General features: G+C 49.7%; 1 pseudogene across 1 annotated transcript in view; it reads right to left on the reverse strand.

Moving 5' to 3' along the window:
- Positions 1-20,659, reverse strand: part of LOC147097595 (protein Niban 1-like) — a 149,219-nt pseudogene that overhangs the window by 96,231 nt on the left and 32,329 nt on the right. The window contains exons 5-7 of the transcript XR_015074314.1: positions 19,638-19,805; positions 18,173-18,288; positions 16,206-16,310 (exon numbers count right to left, since the gene is read on the reverse strand). The product of XR_015074314.1 is annotated as a protein Niban 1-like (transcript). The remainder of the gene's footprint in view (positions 1-16,205; positions 16,311-18,172; positions 18,289-19,637; positions 19,806-20,659) is intronic.

Raw genomic sequence — 20,659 nt, forward strand, 5'->3', positions numbered from 1 at the left:
GATCGGTGCTGGGTGATGTACTGAGTGGAGTGTCCCAGGGATCGGTGCTGGGAGATGTACTGAGTGGAGTGTCCCAGGGAGCAGTGCTGGGTGATGTACTGAGTGGAGTGTCCCGGGGATCGGTGCTGGGTGATGTACTGAGTGGAGTGTCCCAGGGATCGGTGCTGGGTGATGTACTGAGTGGAGTGTCCCAGGGATCGGTGCTGGGCGATGTACTGAGTGGAGTGTCCCAGGGATCGGTGCTGGGCGATGTACTGAGTGGAGTATCCCAGGGATCGGTGCTGGGCGATGTACTGAGTGGAGTGTCCCTGGGATCAGTGCTGGGTGATGTACTGAGTGGAGTGTCCCAGGGATCGGTGCTGGGTGATGTACTGAGTGGAGTGTCCCAGGGATCGGTGCTGGGTGATGTACTGAGTGGAGTGTCCCAGGGATCGGTGCTGGGCGATGTACTGAGTGGAGTGTCCGGGGGATCGGTGCTGGGTGATGTACTGAGTGGAGTGTCCCAGGGATCGGTGCTGGGTGATGTACTGAGTGGAGTGTCCCAGGGATCGGTGCTGGGTGATGTACTGAGTGGAGTGTCCCAGGGATCGGTGCTGGGTGATGTACTGAGTGGAGTGTCCCAGGGATCAGTGCTGGGTGATGTACTGAGTGGAGTGTCCCAGGGATCGGTGCTGGGTGATGTACTGAGTGGAGTGTCCCAGGGATCGGTGCTGTGTGATGTACTGAGTGGAGTGTCCCAGGGATCGGTGCTGGGTGATGTACTGAGTGGAGTGTCCCAGGGATCGGTGCTGGGTGATGTACTGAGTGGAGTGTCCCAGGGATCGGTGCTGGGTGATGTACTGAGTGGAGTGTCCCAGGGATCGGTGCTGGGTGATGTACTGAGTGGGGTGTCCCAGGGATCGGTGCTGGGTGATGTACTGAGTGGAGTGTCCCAGGGATCGGTGCTGGGTGATGTACTGAGTGGAGTGTCCCAGGGATCGGTGCTGGGTGATGTACTGAGTGGAGTGTCCCAGGGATCGGTGCTGGGTGATGTACTGAGTGGAGTGTCCCAGGGATCGGTGCTGGGTGATGTACTGAGTGGAGTGTCCCAGGGATCGGTGCTGGGTGATGTACTGAGTGGAGTGTCCCAGGGATCGGTGCTGGGTGATGTACTGAGTGGAGTGTCCCAGGGATCGGTGCTGGGTGATGCACTGAGTGGAGTGTCCCAGGGATCGGTGCTGGGTGATGTACTGAGTGGAGTGTCCCAGGGATTGGTGCTATGACCATTACTATTTCTGATATACATAAAGGACTTAGATTCAGAAATCAAAGCAAGTTGATTAGCTTCAGAAATGTTGTCAACTTTGGGGAACAATGTTTGATGAAGAAGCCAAGAAACCTCCTGAACATCTGGTCTGCCACAACCACTCTCTCCGACTCTTCCAGCTTGACTGCTGATCTAACCAGCTCCTCTGCAATTATAGCTGAACAGTGCTCAGTAACCTCTATGTGGGTCAGGTTTGGTTACTGGTCTAATTTGCTGAGTTTCCTTTCAACCATGCTCTCTTATACCTCTTTCCACTTTTCACCATCTTAAACCATCCAACAGTGCTCTTCATTAGGTCCCCTCCACCTCCCAGCCTTCCCCTCCCTTGGTTCTTCCCAAACATGTTCTTGTTTGATCTCCTTCCCTATCATCCGTTGCACTTTTTGACCTGGTCACATGCCAGTCACATTACTAGTGAACTGGTTGAAAGCACCAGGTCCCCAGGTACCTAAACCTTTCTCTTGTCCGTCAGCTGTGGCTCAGTGGGCAGCACTCTCGTTTCCCTGAGTCAGGAGATCATGGGTTCATAGTCCCCACTCCAGAGACTTGAGCACAAAAGCTAGGCTGACTCTCCCACGGCAGTACTGAGGGAGTGCTGCACTGTCAGAGGTGCCCTCTTTTGGATGAGACATTAAACCGAGGCCCCGTCTGCTCTCAGGTGGACGTAAAAGATCCCATGGCACTATTTTGAAGAAGAGCAGGGGGAGTTCTCCAAAGTGTCCTGGCCAATATTTATCCCTCAATCAACATCACTGGGTATGTAATTTAGAGACATTTCCTTAACAATCTGCCTGAGAGTGTTGCAACTGGGCGACTGCTGTGCCCCAGACTGACATAAGCCTCAGCCTTGAATGGAAAGTCTTAAACAATGATTCGAGCTGTTTATACAGCTTTCTGAGCAAATGGAGAAATTGACCAGACGGAAGCATTCATTTCCCGACATGTTCTTTGTGAAAAGGCATTACACATTGGCCCAAAAATTCGGGTCACCACGGGTGAGTACACACTGGGTACTCACGCGTAGGCCCAATGGAAGTGCCGGTTTCGTGCATGCACTGCGCATGCGCGGGAAACCGGAACTTCCGTTCCCCTGAAAGAAGGGGTTCAGAGGTGGAACACGCGCGCCGGAGAGGCAGCGCGTGCGCATCGAACTTACGGTTTTTTTCCAGGTTTTTCCGGGAGGGTAAGTCTCCAGGAGCTACGCTTTTAAAAAGCAGGCGCAAGGCCTGCTTTTAACAAGGTAAGTGGTGAATTAATTAAAATTAAAACATTTTTTCCACAGGTTTATTATTTTTAAATACTTTAAAGAAAGGTGAGTTAATTTTTAGCCCTGTTAGAAAATGTAATTAATTTTTTCAAAAATTTAAATTATTGTTTAAAATAGTTATTTCATGTAATTTATAGTTATTTTAAAAATGTGATTTAAAAAAAAATGTATTTGAAGATTTAGTGATGTTTTGGGGCTTATAGTATTTATGGTTTTGACAGCTCTTCCTGTCAAATTTATGAATGAAGCATTCCCTGCTACCATTGGCTCTCCATGGCCCACGTGATCCCAGGGGACGCTTCGAACTAACTGCGCCCCTGGGATACGCAAGCACTGCGCGCCGGCAGTTGGAGGAGTCCCAGGATCGGAATCCCACGCGGGCCCACAGCTCAACGGCCGGCGCGCTAGGTAAGTGCAGGTCGGAGGCTTGCACCCGCGGGAAACCCCCGACCTGAATTTCTGGGCCATTTACAATTACTTGGAGGAAGAAGGGAGTCTGGTCCTGAATAATTGAGAGAAAAAGAAAAGACTTACATTTATATAGCGCCTTTCACAACCTCAGGGTGCCCCAACTCCCAAAGCGATTTACAGCCAATGAAGTACTTTTGAAGTGTAGTCACTGTTGTAATGTGGGAAACGCGGCAGCCAATTTGCACACAGCAAGCTCCCACAAACAGCAATGTGCTAATGACCAGATAATCTGTTTTTTAGTGATGTTGGTTGAGGGATAAATATTGGCCCCAGGACGAACTCCCCTGCTCTTCTTTGAAATAGTGCCACGGGATCTTTTACATCCACCTGAGAGAGCAGACGGGGCCTCGGTTTAACGTCTCATCCGAAAGACGGCACCTCCGACAGTGCAGCACTCCCTCAGTACTGCCGTGGGAGTGTCAGCCCAGATTTTTGTGCTCAAGTCCCTGGAGTGGGATTTGAGCCCACAACCTTCTGACTCAGAGGCGAGAGCCACAGCTGATACTACAACGCTACATGAATGTGGCATGTGAAAAGCACAGACTTTCCGTGTGTGCAGGGACTGGGAGAATCACTGAACGTAACTGAATTAAGGACTGATGTGTGATTTCGGGGAACTCACAGAATAATGCGTGGAGCAACAGCTAATGGCCAGAGAGTAATGAGCATGATTTAACCTTAAATACAGCTGTATGACATAGGCAGGAACACATAATCTAGGCTGACACTCCAGTGCAGTGCTGAGGGAGTGCTGCACTGTCGGAGGTGCTGTCTTTCGGATGAGACGTTATAACCGAGGCCCCGTCTGCTCTCTCAGGTGGACATAAAAGATCCCATGGCACTATTTCGAAGAGCAGGGGGAGTTCTCCCCGGTGTCCTGGCCAATATTTATCCCTCAACCAACATCACTAAAACACGTTACAGGAAACTCTCGATTTACCGGCACCTAAATAACCGGAAATCTCTGTTAACCGGCAAAATTCAGGAGTCGGTTCAGGTAAGTTTTACTTCATAGTAGTGGCAGTTCCTGGTTCTGTGGCCGTGTAACCAGGGTTCCTGCACCTGTTGCTATGCAACAGGGAGGCCTGGACGTGTGGCCGGGGTTCCTGCACCTGTTGCTAAGCAACAGGGATGCCTGGATCTGTGGCCGTGTACGGGGCTCTCTACTATACCTCTCTGTAATCCGGACTTTTTGATAAACCGGCACCACGCCGGTCCCGTCGGTGCTGGATAAAAAAGAGTTTCCTGTATCTGGTCATTATCTCATTGCTGTTTGTGGGAGCTTGCTGCCGCGTTTCCTACATTAAAACAGAGACTACACTTCAAATAGTACTTCATTGGCTGTAAAACCCTTTGGGATGTCCTGAGGTCGTGAAAGGCGCTATATAAATGCAAGTCTTTCTTTCTTAACATGCCTGTGATCACCTAAACTGGTCAGTTCCACAATTTGACCAGTGAAAACCGTTTAGTTGGGTTTGCGTTTCACCGGGAAATTGCAGTGAATCGTAGCAAAGTTATTGATAGATTAGTGACACATAACCGGCAATGGACTTCGTGCTTTAGAGTGTTTGTTCGACAAGACTTTTATTTTCTTTCGCTTTATTTGAATGGTTAGATTAATGGAAGTAATGAATGGTTCTATTTGAAACCTATTGTGAAACTCCTATTTGAAAACTAGACCTATTGAAGTAGTTTTGTTTGTTCTGGGAAGCTCATATCCAGAAACCCCCCTCCCGATGCCACTGCAGTGTGGAGATGCAGAGCGGCAGAAACCATATGTGCAGGTCAAAGAGCTGAGCAAGGAACCGTTCAGACAGCTCTCAGGAAAGGGACTGAGACACAATCGAATGAGAAATCCGAAACATGATCCACCAAAACCAGTAGAGAAAGAGAAGAAAGGAAATTGCGTGGTCTGTGTGGAATGCAGCAGAACTCCAGTTTACCCAGGCCTTTGGGAAAATATACGTAACACGTGGCACAAAATAATAACTACAGAAGACGTTGCAAATCACATCACAGGAAATATCAGGAGCAGGTGGTGGAAGAGAAGTCAAGAAATGTTACACCGATGTATGAACCACAAGTCCAGCAAATTTTACAATGAACTTTACAACAGAGACAGAGGGGCACGGAGCACAAGGGAGAAGCAAAGGAGCAAAGAGAGGGGCGCAGGGACAGTGAGAGACACACACACAGAGCAAGAGAGAGGCGCTGAGACAAAGAGAGAGAGGCAAAGGGCAGAGAGAGCACACAGGAATAGGGACAGAGAGGGACGCACACACAGAGCAAGAGAGAGGAACTGAGAGCAGGGAGAGACAAGGGAGCAGAGAGAGCACACAGGAATAGGGACAGAGAGGGACACACACACAGAGCAAGAGAGGCGCTGAGAGCAGCATGGAGAGACAAGGGAGCAGAGAGAGCACACAGGAATAAGGACAGAGAGGGACACACACACAGAGCAAGAGAGGCGCTGAGAGCAGCATGGAGAGACAAGGGAGCAGAGAGAGCACACAGGAATAGGGACAGAGAGGGACACACACACAGAGCAAGAGAGAGGAACTGAGACAAAGAGAGAGAGGCAAAGGGCAGAGAGAGCACACAGGAATAGGGACAGAGAGGGACACACACACAGAGCAAGAGAGAGGTGCTGAGACAAAGAGAGAGAGGCAAAGGGCAGAGAGAGCACACAGGAATAGGGACAGAGAGGGATGCACACACAGAGCAAGAGAGAGGAACTGAGAGCAGGGAGAGACAAGGGAGCAGAGAGAGCACACAGGGACAGAGAGAGAAAAGAGGTGTGGGGACAGAACAAGAGAGAGGCACAGGGAGATAGAAAGAGAGAGAGGTACAGGGACACGGAGAGAGAGAGAGGCACAGTAACAGAAAGAGAGGAAGATGCAGGGACAGAGAGAGAGAGCTACAGGTGTAATGATATCAGCAATTAGAGATGGTATTTGCCTGTTCGATTATGATGCCTTAACAGCATGTTTGCATGTACTGATTGCTTGTGCCTGACCAGCAGAGGGCATGTGACAGAGACAAGCAAGGCAGTTCAGTTTAGTTTCAGTTTCGTTCTAGATGCATCACTAGCATGGTGTCTCCTGAAATGCTGTATAAAGAGTTGAACAGACTTTAGATTAAAAGACATTCTCTTTCATAAATGTCTCGTCATTGAACCCACAAAGAAATCAATACATGGTGTCAGAAGTGATTGAAAGAGATGAAGAGGAAAAATTTGAAGTTAAATCAGCTCTCCACAGATTAGCAAGCCAAAAGAGAACATCGTTGCTTACCATTGGAGAATAGCTAACGAAGTGAAAAAATGGAAGGATTACACCCACCGGCGAAGCTTCAGTTAACAGGTAATGTGGCTGAAAATTGGAGGAGATTCAAACAACGTGTGGGGTTGTATTTAGCGGCAATCGGAGCTGATGAGAAAAGTAATAAAAAGAAATCGTCACTGTTCTTACATGTCGTGGGTGATGAAGCGCTGGAGGTGTATAATAACTTCACATTCGCTGCTGATGGAGACAAAATGAAGCTAGATAAAATAATGGAACAGTTTGAGGCCTACTGCATACCTAAACGTAACGTGACGTTTGAGAGGCACAGATTTTTCACATGTGTACAGAAAACGGGTGAGACTATTGATCAGTATGTGACTGAACTGAGAAACAGAAGGAAATCGTGTGAATTTGGGGGACTGACAGACTCGCTGATAAAAGACAGACTGGTGTGTGGTATTCCAGATAATGGTCTAAGGGAAAGACTGCTAAGAGAGCAAGATCTAGACCTGGGAAAAGCCATAGCACTGTGTAGGGCTACAGAGACTGTGAAGTTGCAGGCAAAGGAGCTGTTCAGTGACAATAGCTGCAACGTGGATGCAGTGAGAAAGAACGGATACAAACCGTTTAACAAAACGAGCGCCAATGTGAAAAAAGAGGCATGGCCAGCGAACGAAAATGAAAGGGACAATCGAAAGTCATGTAGTCGATGCGGTACACAGCATCCACCAAGAAAGTGTCCAGCATATGGTAAAACATGCAATAGTTGCAACAAGAACAACCATTATGCCCATTGCTGTAAGAACCAAGCGCAACAAAGCAAGGTCCATGCAGTAGATGAAAGCGACATAGAGGAGTTCTACGTAGATGTTGTGTCTGAAAACAAAAAAGAAGAAAGAGACTGGATGTTGACACTAAAAGTGAATGACATACACATTCCATTTAAATTGGATACTGCAGCACAAGTTAATGTGATATCAGAGACTGATTTTAAGAAAATTAGACCCAGACCAAAGATACATGGAATAAAAGTGAAAGTGACAGGATACTCAGGTACTGATATACCAGTGAAAGGAAGATGCATTGTCAAAGTAACACACAAGGACAGAGAGCACACGCTAGCATTAATTGTGGTGCCAAAGGATGTGCAAGCCATACTAGGTTTAAAAGCCTGTGAGAGACTGAACCTGGTAAAGAGAGTCCTCGTTGTGGAAAGCGAAGGAGAGACAGTCTATGATGAACTCATGAAAGAGTACAACGACCTATTTAAGGGTCTAGGCTGCATTCCAGGAGAACACACGATCAGAGTAGATAAAAGTATGACACCGGTCATACATCCACGCAGAAAAGTTCCGTTTGCTCTTCAAAAGCAACTGAAGGCAGAGTTGGACAGGATGGAAAGCCTGAATGTGATTCAGAAGATAGGTGAACCAACTGAGTGGGTGAGTTCCCTCGTCGTAGTGGACAAAAAGAATGGAAAGCTCAGAATTTGCCTGGATCCAAGAGATCTAAACAGAGCAATAAAGAGAGAGCACTTCAAGCTTCCTACATGTGAGGAAATCATGTTACAGTTTGCAAATGCAAAGTATTTCAGCAAGTTAGATGCATCATCAGGATTTTGGCAGATGAAGCTGGACGAGGCAAGTTCAAGACTGTGCACGTTCAACAGTCCATTTGGTAGATACAGATTCCTAAGGTTACCATTTGGCATTGCCTCAGCTCCTGAAGTGTATCACAAAACTATCCATATGATCTATGAGCATCTGGAGGGAGTTGATACATCAATGGATGACATCATAGTATGGGGAACCACGAGAACTGAGCATGACGAGAGACTGAAAAAAGTGCTGGAAGCAACAAGGAAAACAAACCTGAAGCTGAATAGAGAGAAATGCCAGCTCGGGGTGACAGAACTGACATTCGTGGGAGATATCCTTAGCAGTGAGGGCATCAGACCAGATCCCAGAAAGGTGTCCGCCATTGAGAATATGCCAAAGCCACAATGCAAAAAGGACGTGCAGAGGTTTAATGGAATGATCAACTACATGGGTAAATTCATATCCAACCTCTTAGAAAAGATGGCGCCACTGAGAAGACTAACTGAAAAGAACATAGAATGGGAATGGAATCATGAGCATGAGAAGTCATGGAGCGAGCTAAAGAAACTGTTCACAGAGGAACCAGTTCTGAGATTTTATGACCCAACGAGACCCATCAAGATATCATCAGATGCATCACAGAGTGGGCTCGGTGCCGTTCTTCTGCAACAATATGACTACTGGCAACCTATTGCATATGCATCGCGCTCAATGACAGACGCGGAGACGCGATATGCTCAAATAGAAAAGGAGCTGCTCAGCATCACATACGCCTGTGAAAGATTTCACCAGTTTGTGGCAGGACAAGCAATCAGTGTAGAGACTGACCATAAGCCCTTGATTGCATTGTTCCAAAAGCCACTAAATAGCTGTCCGCTTAGAATACAAAGAATGATGATCAGGCTGCAACGCTATACACTGAATGTTGCGTACACGCCGGGTAAACTGATGTATACAGCAGACACGTTGTCCAGAGCTGTTGACCCAAGTGAGCCCGCAAACACCACAATGGATGAAAAAGTGAACGCCTACGTGGACATGATCACAAGTGCACTGCCCATAGCAGATGCAAAAATGGAGCTCATAAAGACTGAGACAAACAAAGATGAAACAATGAGACGACTGAGAAAAAGCATCTTGGATGGATGGCCCAACATAAAGCAAGACTGCTCACCTGACATGGCAGAGTGATGGAACTGCAGGGCGGAACTATCAGTGGTCGAAGACATCATCTACAAAGGAAGTAAAATAGTTATCCCAAAGAGTCTGAGAAAAGAAATGTTAAAAAAGATCCATGGAGGACATCTGGGAATCGAAAAGTGTAAGAAAAGAGCACGAGAGGTGATGTACTGGCCACGAATCAACCAAGATGTGACAAATGAGGTGTCAAACTGCACAATATGCCTGAAATATCGAGCAAGCAATCCGGTAGAACCACTAAAGCCACACCCAGCGCCAGGCAGACCTTACCAGAAGGTAGGCGCTGACCTATTCGTATGTCAAGGGAAGGACTATCTTGTAGCCACAGACTATTACTCCCTGTATCCAGAGGTTTGTAGACTGTACACCACCACTGCAGATGCTGTGATAACATGTATGAAAGCCATATTCTCCAGACATGGCGTGGCAAGCGAGGTCTTCACAGACAACGGACCCCAGTTTTACAATGCAAGTTTCCGACACTTTGCCAAAGAGTGGGACTTTGTCCACACAACGTCAAGTCCTCACTTTCCACAGTCCAATGGTCTAGTGGAAAAATCGGTCCAGACAGTGAAAAGACTGATGTACAAGGCAAAAGACAGTGGAACTGACTTCTACCAGAGCATGCTTGTATACCGCGCAATGCCGCTCGAGTGTGGTATGTCACCAGCCCAACTCCTGATGGGACGTCGGCTAAGGTCAAACCTACCCATCCCGGAGAACCTCCTGAAAACAAAAGAGGGGGAGAAAGTGAGGAAGTTCAAAGAACAACAGAAAGAAAAGCAAAAGCACTACTATGACAGAGGAACACAAAACCTACCTGAACTCCACACTGGTGACCAAGTAAGGTTCAAAGACAAAACAAACACATGGACTCAGAAGGGAACTGTCCTGAGTGAAGTTCAACCAAGATCATACACCATTCAGACAGATGAGGGTGCTGTTCTGAGAAGAAATCGTCGAGATCTTCTCATGGGACCAGCCACAGCAGGTCAAGAGACTGATACTGTTGAACAACCTGATCACACAGCTGAGAAACCATCATCTGAGGCAACAACTCAGATTCAAGGACAATCAATCAGAAAATCCTCAAGACACGTGAAGCCTCCTGAGAGACTCATTGAGCAAATTTAAGGACTATTGTTATAGAAGGAAGTAATGTTATCTTATTCTTTCTTCAAGTTCTAGTGTATTGACATATTTCATGTGAACACACAAAGCAAGGTTAAAAAACCTTGATCATGATAATGATAATATAAGTTCATTAAGTGTTACAGTTAAAATGCAGATTAATACAAAGAAAACATGTTGTTAGTTAAAAGTAAAATACTTTTGTTTTAAGAAAAGGAGATGCAATGATATCAGCAAATAGAGATGGTATTTGCCTGTTCGATTATGATGCCTTAACAGCATGTTTGCATGTATTGATTGCTTGTGCCTGACCAGCAGAGGGCATGTGACAGAGACAAGCAAGGCAGTTCAGTTTAGTTTCAGTTTCGTTCTAGATGCATCACTAGCATGGTGTCTCCTGAAATGCTGTATAAAGAGTTGAACAGACTTTAGCTTAAAAGACATTCTCTTTCATAAATGTCTCGTCATTGAACCCACAAAGAAATCAATACAACAGGCAGTGAGAGAATGGGGTACAGAGAGAATGGGGGACAGAGAGAATGGGGACAGAGAGAATGGGGGACAGAGAGAATGGGGGACAGAGAGAATGGGGTACAGAGAGAATGGGGGACAGAGAGAATGGGGGACAGAGAGAATGGGGGAGAGAGAATGGGGGGCAGAGAGAATGGGGGGCAGAGAGAATGGGGGACAGAGAGAGTGGGGACAGAGAATGGGGACAGTGAGAATGGGGAACAGAGAGAATGGGGACAGAGAATGGGGGACAGTGAGAATGGGGGACAGAGAGAATGGGGGACAGAGAGAATGGGGGACAGAGAGAATGGGGGACAGAGAGAATGGGGGACAGAGAGAATGGGGGACAGAGAGAATGGGGGACAGAGAGAATGGGGGACAGAGAGAATAGGGGACAGAGAGAGTGGGGGACCGAGAGAATGGGGGACAGAGAGAATGGGGGACAGAGAGAGTGGGGGACAGAGAGAATGGGGGACAGAGAGAATGGGGGACAGAGAGAATGGGGGACAGAGAGAATGGGGGACAGAGAGAGTGGGGGACAGAGACAATGGGGGACAGAGAGAATGGGGGACAGAGAGAATGGGGGACAGAGAGAATGGGGGACAGAGAATGGGGACAGAGAGAGTGGGGACAGAGAGAATGGGGGACAGAGAGAGTGGGGACAGAGAGAATGGGGGACAGAGAGAATGGGGGACAGAGAGAATGGGGGACAGAGAATGGGGACAGAGAGAGTGGGGGACAGAGAATGGGGGACAGAGAGAATGGGGGACAGAGAATGGGGGACAGAGAGAGTGGGGGACAGAGAATGGGGGACAGAGAGAGTGGGGACAGAGAATGGGGGACAGAGAGAATGGGGGACAGAGAGAATGGGGGACAGAGAGAATGGGGGACAGAGAGAATGGGGGACAGAGAGAATGGGGGACAGAGAGAATGGGGGACAGAGAGAATGGGGGACAGAGAGAATGGGGGACAGAGAGAATGGGGGACAGAGAATGGGGGACAGAGAATGGGGGACAGAGAGAATGGGGGGCAGAGAGAATGGGGGAGAGAGAGAATGGGGGAGAGAGAGAATGGGGGAGAGAGAGAATGGGGGAGAGAGAGAATGGGGGAGAGAGAGAATGGGGGAGAGAGAGAATGGGGGAGAGAGAGAATGGGGGAGAGAGAGAATGGGGAGAGAGAGAATGGGGACAGAGAGAATGGGGGACAGAGAGAATGGGGGAGAGAGAGAATGGGGGAGAGAGAGAATGGGGGAGAGAGAGAATGGGGGAGAGAGAGAATGGGGACAGAGAGAATGGGGACAGAGAGAATGGGGGAGAGAGAGAATGGGGGAGAGAGAGAATGGGGGACAGAGAGAATGGGGTACAGAGAGAATGGGGGACAGAGAGAATGGGGTACAGAGAGAATGGGGGAGAGAGAGAATGGGGGAGAGAGAGAATGGGGACAGAGAGAATGGGGGACAGAGAGAGTGGGGGACAGAGAGAGTGGGGGACAGAGAGAATGGGGAGAGAGAGAATGGGGGACAGAAAGAATGGGGTACAGAGAGAGAATGGGGGACAGAGAGAGTGGGGTACAGAGAGAATGGGGGACAGAGAGAATGGGGGAGAGAGAGAATGGGGGACAGAGAGAATGGGGGACAGAGAGAATGGGGGAGAGAGAGAATGGGAGACAGAGAGAGTGGGGGACAGAGAGAGTGGGGGACAGAGAGAGTGGGGGACAGAGAGAGTGGGGGACAGAGAGAATGGGGGACAGAGAGAATGGGGGAGAGAGAGAATGGGGGACAGAGAGAATGGGGGACAGAGAGAATGGGGACAGAGAGAGTGGGGGACAGAGAGAATGGGGGAGAGAGAGAGTGGGGGACAGAGAGAATGGGGGACAGAGAGAATGGGGGACAGAGAGAATGGGGGAGAGAGAGAATGGGGGAGAGAGAGAATGGGGGACAGAGAGAATGGGGGACAGAGAGAATGGGGGACAGAGAGAATGGGGGACAGAGAGAATGGGGGACAGAGAGAATGGGGTACAGAGAGAATGGGGGACAGAGACAATGGGGGACAGAGACAATGGGGGGCAGAGAGAATGGGGGACAGAGAGAATGGGGGACAGAGAGAATGGGGGAGAGAGAGAATGGGGGAGAGAGAGAATGGGGGAGAGAGAGAATGGGGGAGAGAGAGAATGGGGAGAGAGAGAATGGGGACAGAGAGAATGGGGACAGAGAGAATGGGGGAGAGAGAGAATGGGGGAGAGAGAGAATGGGGGAGAGAGAGAATGGGGACAGAGAGAATGGGGGACAGAGAGAATGGGGGACAGAGAGAATGGGGGAGAGAGAGAATGGGGGAGAGAGAGAATGGGGGAGAGAGAGAATGGGGGAGAGAGAGAATGGGGGAGAGAGAGAGAATAGGGGACAGAGAGAGTGGGGGACAGAGAGAATGGGGGACAGAGAGAATGGGGGAGAGAGAGAATGGGGGACAGAGAATAGGGGACAGAGAGAATGGGGGACAGAGAGAGTGGGGGAGAGAGAGAATGGGGGAGAGAGAGAATGGGGGAGAGAGAGAATGGGGGAGAGAGAGAATGGGGGAGAGAGAGAATGGGGGAGAGAGAGAATGGGGGAGAGAGAGAATGGGGGAGAGAGAGAATGGGGAGAGAGAGAATGGGGACAGAGAGAATGGGGGACAGAGAGAATGGGGGAGAGAGAGAATGGGGGAGAGAGAGAATGGGGGAGAGAGAGAATGGGGGAGAGAGAGAATGGGGACAGAGAGAATGGGGACAGAGAGAATGGGGGAGAGAGAGAATGGGGGAGAGAGAGAATGGGGGACAGAGAGAATGGGGTACAGAGAGAATGGGGGACAGAGAGAATGGGGTACAGAGAGAATGGGGGAGAGAGAGAATGGGGGAGAGAGAGAATGGGGACAGAGAGAATGGGGGACAGAGAGAATGGGGGACAGAGAGAGTGGGGGACAGAGAGAATGGGGAGAGAGAGAATGGGGGACAGAGAGAATGGGGTACAGAGAGAGAATGGGGGACAGAGAGAGTGGGGTACAGAGAGAATGGGGGACAGAGAGAATGGGGGAGAGAGAGAATGGGGGACAGAGAGAATGGGGGACAGAGAGAATGGGGGAGAGAGAGAATGGGAGACAGAGAGAGTGGGGGACAGAGAGAGTGGGGGACAGAGAGAGTGGGGGACAGAGAGAGTGGGGGACAGAGAGAATGGGGGACAGAGAGAATGGGGGAGAGAGAGAATGGGGGACAGAGAGAATGGGGGACAGAGAGAATGGGGACAGAGAGAGTGGGGGACAGAGAGAATGGGGGAGAGAGAGAGTGGGGGACAGAGAGAATGGGGGACAGAGAGAATGGGGGACAGAGAGAATGGGGGAGAGAGAGAATGGGGGAGAGAGAGAATGGGGGACAGAGAGAATGGGGGACAGAGAGAATGGGGGACAGAGAGAATGGGGGACAGAGAGAATGGGGGACAGAGAGAATGGGGTACAGAGAGAATGGGGGACAGAGACAATGGGGGACAGAGACAATGGGGGGCAGAGAGAATGGGGGACAGAGAGAATGGGGGACAGAGAGAATGGGGGAGAGAGAGAATGGGGGAGAGAGAGAATGGGGGAGAGAGAGAATGGGGAGAGAGAGAATGGGGACAGAGAGAATGGGGGAGAGAGAGAATGGGGGAGAGAGAGAATGGGGGAGAGAGAGAATGGGGGAGAGAGAGAAATGGGGACAGAGAGAATGGGGGACAGAGAGAATGGGGGAGAGAGAGAATGGGGGAGAGAGAGAATGGGGGAGAGAGAGAATGGGGGAGAGAGAGAATGGGGAGAGAGAGATGGGGAGAGAGAGTATAGGGGACAGAGAGAGTGGGGGACAGAGAGAATGGGGACAGAGAGAATGGGGGAGAGAGAGAATGGGGGACAGAGAATAGGGGACAGAGAGAATGGGGGACAGAGAGAGTGGGGGAGAGAGAGAATGGGGGAGAGAGAGAATGGGGGACAGAGAGAGTGGGGGACAGAGACAATGGGGACAGAGAGAATGGGTACAGAGAGAATGGGGAGAGAGAGAATGGGGGACAGAGAGAATGGGGGACAGAGAGAATGGGGGACAGAGAGAGTGGGGGACAGAGAGAGTGGGGGACAGAGAGAGTGGGGAGAGAGAGAATGGGGGACAGAGAGAGTGGGGGACAGAGACAATGGGGGACAGAGAGAATGGGGTACAGAGAGAATGGGGTACAGAGAGAGTGGGGGACAGAGAGAGTGGGGGACAGAGAGAATGGGGGAGAGAGAGAATGGGGGACAGAGAGAATGGGGGACAGAGAGAATGGGGGAGAGAGAGAATGGGGGAGAGAGAGAATGGGGGACAGAGAGAGTGGGGGACAGAGACAATGGGGGACAGAGAGAATGGGGGACAGAGAGAATGGGGGACAGAGAGAATGGGGACAGAGAGAGTGGGGTACAGAGAGAGTGGGGGAGAGAGAGAATGGGGGAGAGAGAGAATGGGTACAGAGAGAATGGGGAGAGAGAGAGTGGGGTACAGAGAGAATGGGGTACAGAGAGAATGGGGACAGAGAGAATGGGGGACAGAGAGAATGAGGGACAGAGAGAATGGGGGACAGAGAGAATGGGGGACAGAGAGAATGGGGGAGAGAGTGAATGGGGGAGAGAGTGAATGGGGGAGAGAGAGAATGGGGGGCAGAGAGAGTGGGGGAGAGAGAGAATGGGGGGCAGAGAGAGTGGGGTACAGAGAGAATGGGGGAGAGAGAGAATGGGGGAGAGAGAGAATGGGGGAGAGAGAGAATGGGGGACAGAGAGAATGGGGGAGAGAGAGAATGGGGGAGAGAGAGAATGGGGGACAGAGAGAATGGGGGACAGAGAGAATGGGGGGCAGAGAGAATGGGGGGCAGAGAGAATGGGGTACAGAGAGAATGGGGGAGAGAGAGAATGGGGGACAGAGAGAATGGGGGACAGAGAGAATGGGGGAGAGAGAGAATGGGGGAGAGAGAGAATGGGGGACAGAGAGAATGGGGTACAGAGAGAATGGGGGAGAGAGAGAATGGGGGAGAGAGAGAATGGTGGAGAGAGAGAATGGGGGACAGAGAGAATGGGGGGCAGAGAGAATGGGGGGCAGAGAGAATGGGGGAGAGAGAGAATGGGGGAGAGAGAGAATGGGGGACAGAGAGAATGGGGGAGAGAGAGAATGGGGGAGAGAGAGAATGGGGGAGAGAGAGAATGGGGGACAGAGAGAATGGGGGACAGAGAGAATGGGGGAGAGAGAGAATGGGGGAGAGAGAGAATGGGGGACAGAGAGAGAAAGCAAAGGGACACCGAGAGACAGAGAAAGAGGAGAGTCGTAGAGAGACAGAGAGACTCAGGGACACACAGAGAGACTCAGGGACATGGCAAAATGAAAAGTGGAAAGAGTTTTTATTTGGACCGTTAGCTGGTACTCACTTTGAGCCAGGTTTGTTTCCGCTTGCTCTCCGCTCCTCTGATATGAGGAATGAGGTCAGACTCCAACACAGGGCGCAAGTCCTCCATCACCAGGTTACTCAGGATCTGGGAAGAGATCAGATGATTTTCGAATGGAATGATTTGCTGAATTGAGCCCGGTTACTCTTTGCCTCATTGGACTCTGCTCAGGCAAATGATTCGGCGTGACCTGCCGAGCGTGACGTGGTGGGCCCTGTCCGTCCATTGTGTTCTGCCCCTAGGGCAGGTCCGAACTCAAGCCTCACACGATGGGATTCTTGAGCCACGTACTGGGGAGGAGTCGCTGAGGTGGTTTCTCATTGCTTTTGTCGTGGCTTGTGTCCTCAGAGTACCTTCTCCTGGGGCTGCAACCAAGGCTAAAGAGCCCACCCACCCTTTATAACGGGGTCCGCACCCATCGAACTCCAGTACCCTCGCTGGACGTTAATTCAGAACCGGTTCCCTGGTTTCTGCTGGCCCGACTGCCTGGAGTGGAGCCTGAACCCAGCCATTCGATTTCAAAACTGAGATTGATAGATTTGTGCTGGGCAAGGGTAGTAAGGGTTACGGAACCAAGGCGGGTAGATGGAGTTAAGATACCGATCAGCCGTGATCTGATTGAATGGCGGAACAGTCTCGAGGGCTGAATGGCCTCCTCCTGTTCCTATGTTCCTTCTAACTCCGAGGCGGGAACACCACCCCTGAACCAGTGGTCATTCCCATATTCTGTGAGAAGCACCATGAATTCCTACACATTCCATGGATAGTGCGATCTGTTACCAAGTACCATAACTTTATATAAAAAGTCTCACAGCCAGTGAAATTGCCAGATCTGCACAATAACAAATCACTTGCTGCAATCATACTGCATCATATTGTTCTGTTTCTCTGTATTAGCTGTTCTGTGTTGTAGTACATCGTACTCCACATTAACCATGTTCATATCAAGCCCTGCTAACACACTTATGTTCAGTGGGAGCCTTGTGTATGGGAAACGCAGCAGCCAATATGCGCACAGCAAGCTCCCACAAACAGCAATGAGATAATGCGCAGATAATCTGTTTTTTTATTGATGTTGGTTGAGGGATAAATATTGGCCAGAACTCCGGGGAGAACTCCCCTGCTCTTCTTTGGAATAGTGGCCATGGGATCTTTTACACATTCACCTGAGAGGGCAGACGGGGCCTCGGTTTAACGTCTCATCTGAAAGACGGCACCTCTGACAGTGCAGCGCTCCCTCAGCACTGCACTGGGAGTGTCAGCCTAGATTTTTGTGCTCAAGTCTCTGGAGTCAGACTTGAACCCACAACCTTCTGACTCAGAGGTGAGAGTGCTGCCCACTGAGGTTAGATCGCAGGTACCAGTGGAGGAGCACCCCAGGAAACATTTCACTGGTGGCTGGATAGGTCCTCTGCAGGTCAGGTATGTGGAAGGGACCACTGCTAGGGGACTATCTTCTTTAGATGTCAACCGAGCCTCAGTGTGTAGCACACTCGCCTCTGAGTCGGAAGGTTGTTAGTTCAAGTCCCACTCCAGAGACCTGACCACATCATTTAGGCTGACACTGGCAGTGCAGTGCTGTCGGATGAAACGTGAAACTGAGGCCCTGCCTGCTCTCGTAGCTGGACTTAAAAGGTCTCATGGCACTATTCGAAGAAGAGCAGGTGAGTTCTCCCTGGTGTCCTGGCCCCTTGTCCCTCAACCAACATCACTAAAAAATGGATGACCTGGCCATTATCACATTGCAGTTTGTGGGATCTTGCTGTGCACAGATTGGCTGCTGTGTTTCCCTATACTGTAACAGTGACAACACTTCAAAAGTACTTTATTGGCTACAAAGTGCTTTGGCACATCCTGAAGTTGTGAAAGGTGCTTTGGAAATACAACTTCTGTCTTTTACATAAGAATACCAGTCACTAGAAGCAAACAAGATGATCATTAAACATTACCTCAATCTCTGAGCCCAAGTACAAGTCACAGATTCCATAACGCCCCTTCTGCTGCCTGCACACTCGCACAGCCTCCAGGAATGCGCAGACTTCGAAAGAATCCCTCCTAAAGAGCACTGCGAGGAAAACACCGCCATTAGTGAGCAGGACTTTGAATTGTCAAAACAATGGACTTCCCTTTCCTGAGCTGCCTATCATACAGCACTGCCCACAGCTCCCTCTACACTGTCCCATCAAACACTCCCAGAGCAGGTACAGCATGGGTTAGATACAGAGTAAAGCTCCCTCTACACTGTCTCATCAAACACTCCCGGAGCAGGTACAGCACGGGGTTAGATACAGAGTAAAGCTCCCTCTACACTGCCCCATCAAACACTCGCAGGGCAGGTACAGCACGGGTTAGATACAGAGTAAAGCTCCCTCTACACTGTCCCATCAAACACTCGCAGGGCAGGTACAGCATGGGTTAGATACAGAGTAAAGCTCCCTCTACACTGTCTCATCAAACACTCCCGGAGCAGGTACAGCACGGGGTTAGATACAGAGTAAAGCTCCCTCTACACTGCCCCATCAAACACTCGCAGGGCAGGTACAGCACGGGTTAGATACAGAGTAAAGCTCCCTCTACACTGTCCCATCAAACACTCCCGGAGCAGGTACAGCACGGGGTTAGATACAGAGTTAAGGGCAATCTAGACGAGTATAAGAGGGAGAAAGCAATGTAGGATATGTTGATAGGGTGAGATGAAGTAAGGTGGGAGGAGGCTCATATGAAGCATAAACACTGACAGAGATCAGTTGGGCCGAATCGCATACAGAAGAACAGAAGCAATAGGAGCAGGAGGAGGCCATTCGGCCCCTCGAGCCTGCTCCACCATTTGATAAGTTTATGGCTGATCTTCGACCTCAACTCCACTTTCCCCGCCCTATCCCCATATCCCTTGATTCCCTTAGTGTCCAAGATTCGAATGATCTCAGTCTTGAATATATTCAGTGACTGAGCATTCACAGCTCTCTGGGGCAGAGAATTCCAAAGATTCACCACCCTTTAAGTGAAGACATTTCTCATCTCAGCCCTTATTCTAAGACTGTGACCCCTAGTTCTAGACTCCCCAGCCAGGGTAAAATAGTGCCATTTTATGTCCACCTGAGAGGGCAGACACGGGGGCCTCTGTTTAACATTTCATGCAAAAAACAGCACCTCTGACAATGCAGTACTCCACTAGGAGCGTCAGCCTAGATTTTTGTGCTCAAGTCACTGGAGTGGGACTTGAACCCACGACCTTCTGACTCAGAGGCAAGAGTGCTGCCCATTGAGCCACGGTTGACTCCTTCCACAGCGTTACATCTTATGTAATGTAAAACTATGTAATATAATGCAATGTTATTCTATGTAAAAGACCCGGGCCAATGTCTACCTCAGTGAAGGGATGCATGAACGTGTGAGATGTTGGGAGGTTCATACCGGTGTTGAGGTGTCGAATCCCATCAGCAAGGAGCGTGCTCCAGATGTGCCGATCATCTGCGGTGTGGAAGCAGAGGATGAGGTGCGGCCGATAGGGGTGCCACAGGTAGAGAGGGTAACTCGTCAGGCAGTTCATGTGCTGTTCCTCCCAGAAAGTATCTGCGACCCCTGGAAAACAAGGGCAACGAAAGAATGACTTGCATTTATATAGCGCCTTTTGACGTAATAAAGACTCACTATGCACTTGGTTGTACATAAAGCAAGGCTTTAATCGACTTGTAACAAAACATGGAGGTCTAGTTAGTAGTCACTAGCTTCCTGTTTCCAGATTGTCTCTGGCCAAGTTGGGCCCACGCCCGAGGATTTATACTCCTCGGACGGTGCCCTCAGCTGGCCGTTCAGTAGTACTTCCTGAGTTACTTCTTGTAGAAGTTGCGATTTATGACACCTTTCATGACCTCCGGACGTCCCAAAGCCCGGACTGAGCGGCCCGGTGGATCACTTCAGAGGACAGTTGGACACACGTTTTTAAAAATTTGTTTATGGGATGTGGGCGTCGCTGGCAAGGCCTGCATTTATTGCCCATCCCTAGTCGCCCTTGAGAAGGTGGTGGTGAGCCGCCTTCTTGAACCGCTGCAGTCCGTGTGGTGAAGGTGCTCCCACAGTGCGGTTAGGGAGGGAGGGAGGGAGGGAGTTCCAGGATTTTGACCCAGCGATGATGAAGGATTGGCGATATACTTCCAAGTCAGGATAGTGTGTGACCTGGAGGGGAACTTGGAGGTGGTGGTGTTCCCATGCGCCAATATATTCCACTGAGAAGAAAAGGGTGTAAAAGAAAAGACAGCCATCCGTAGCTAAGTAAAGAAATTAAGGATAGTATTCGACTAAAAACAAGGGCAAATCTAGTGGGAGGATAGAGGATTGGGAAAACTTTAAAAGACAGCAAAAAGTAACAAAAAGATTGATTAAGAAAGGGAAGATAGATTATGAAAGTAAATTAGCAAAAAATATAAAAACAGATA

Source organism: Somniosus microcephalus, chromosome 31 (genome assembly GCF_052327205.1).
Source record: "Somniosus microcephalus isolate GS21.2 chromosome 31, FLI_Smic_1.0, whole genome shotgun sequence".
Classification (NCBI taxonomy): Eukaryota; Metazoa; Chordata; class Chondrichthyes; order Squaliformes; family Somniosidae; genus Somniosus; species Somniosus microcephalus.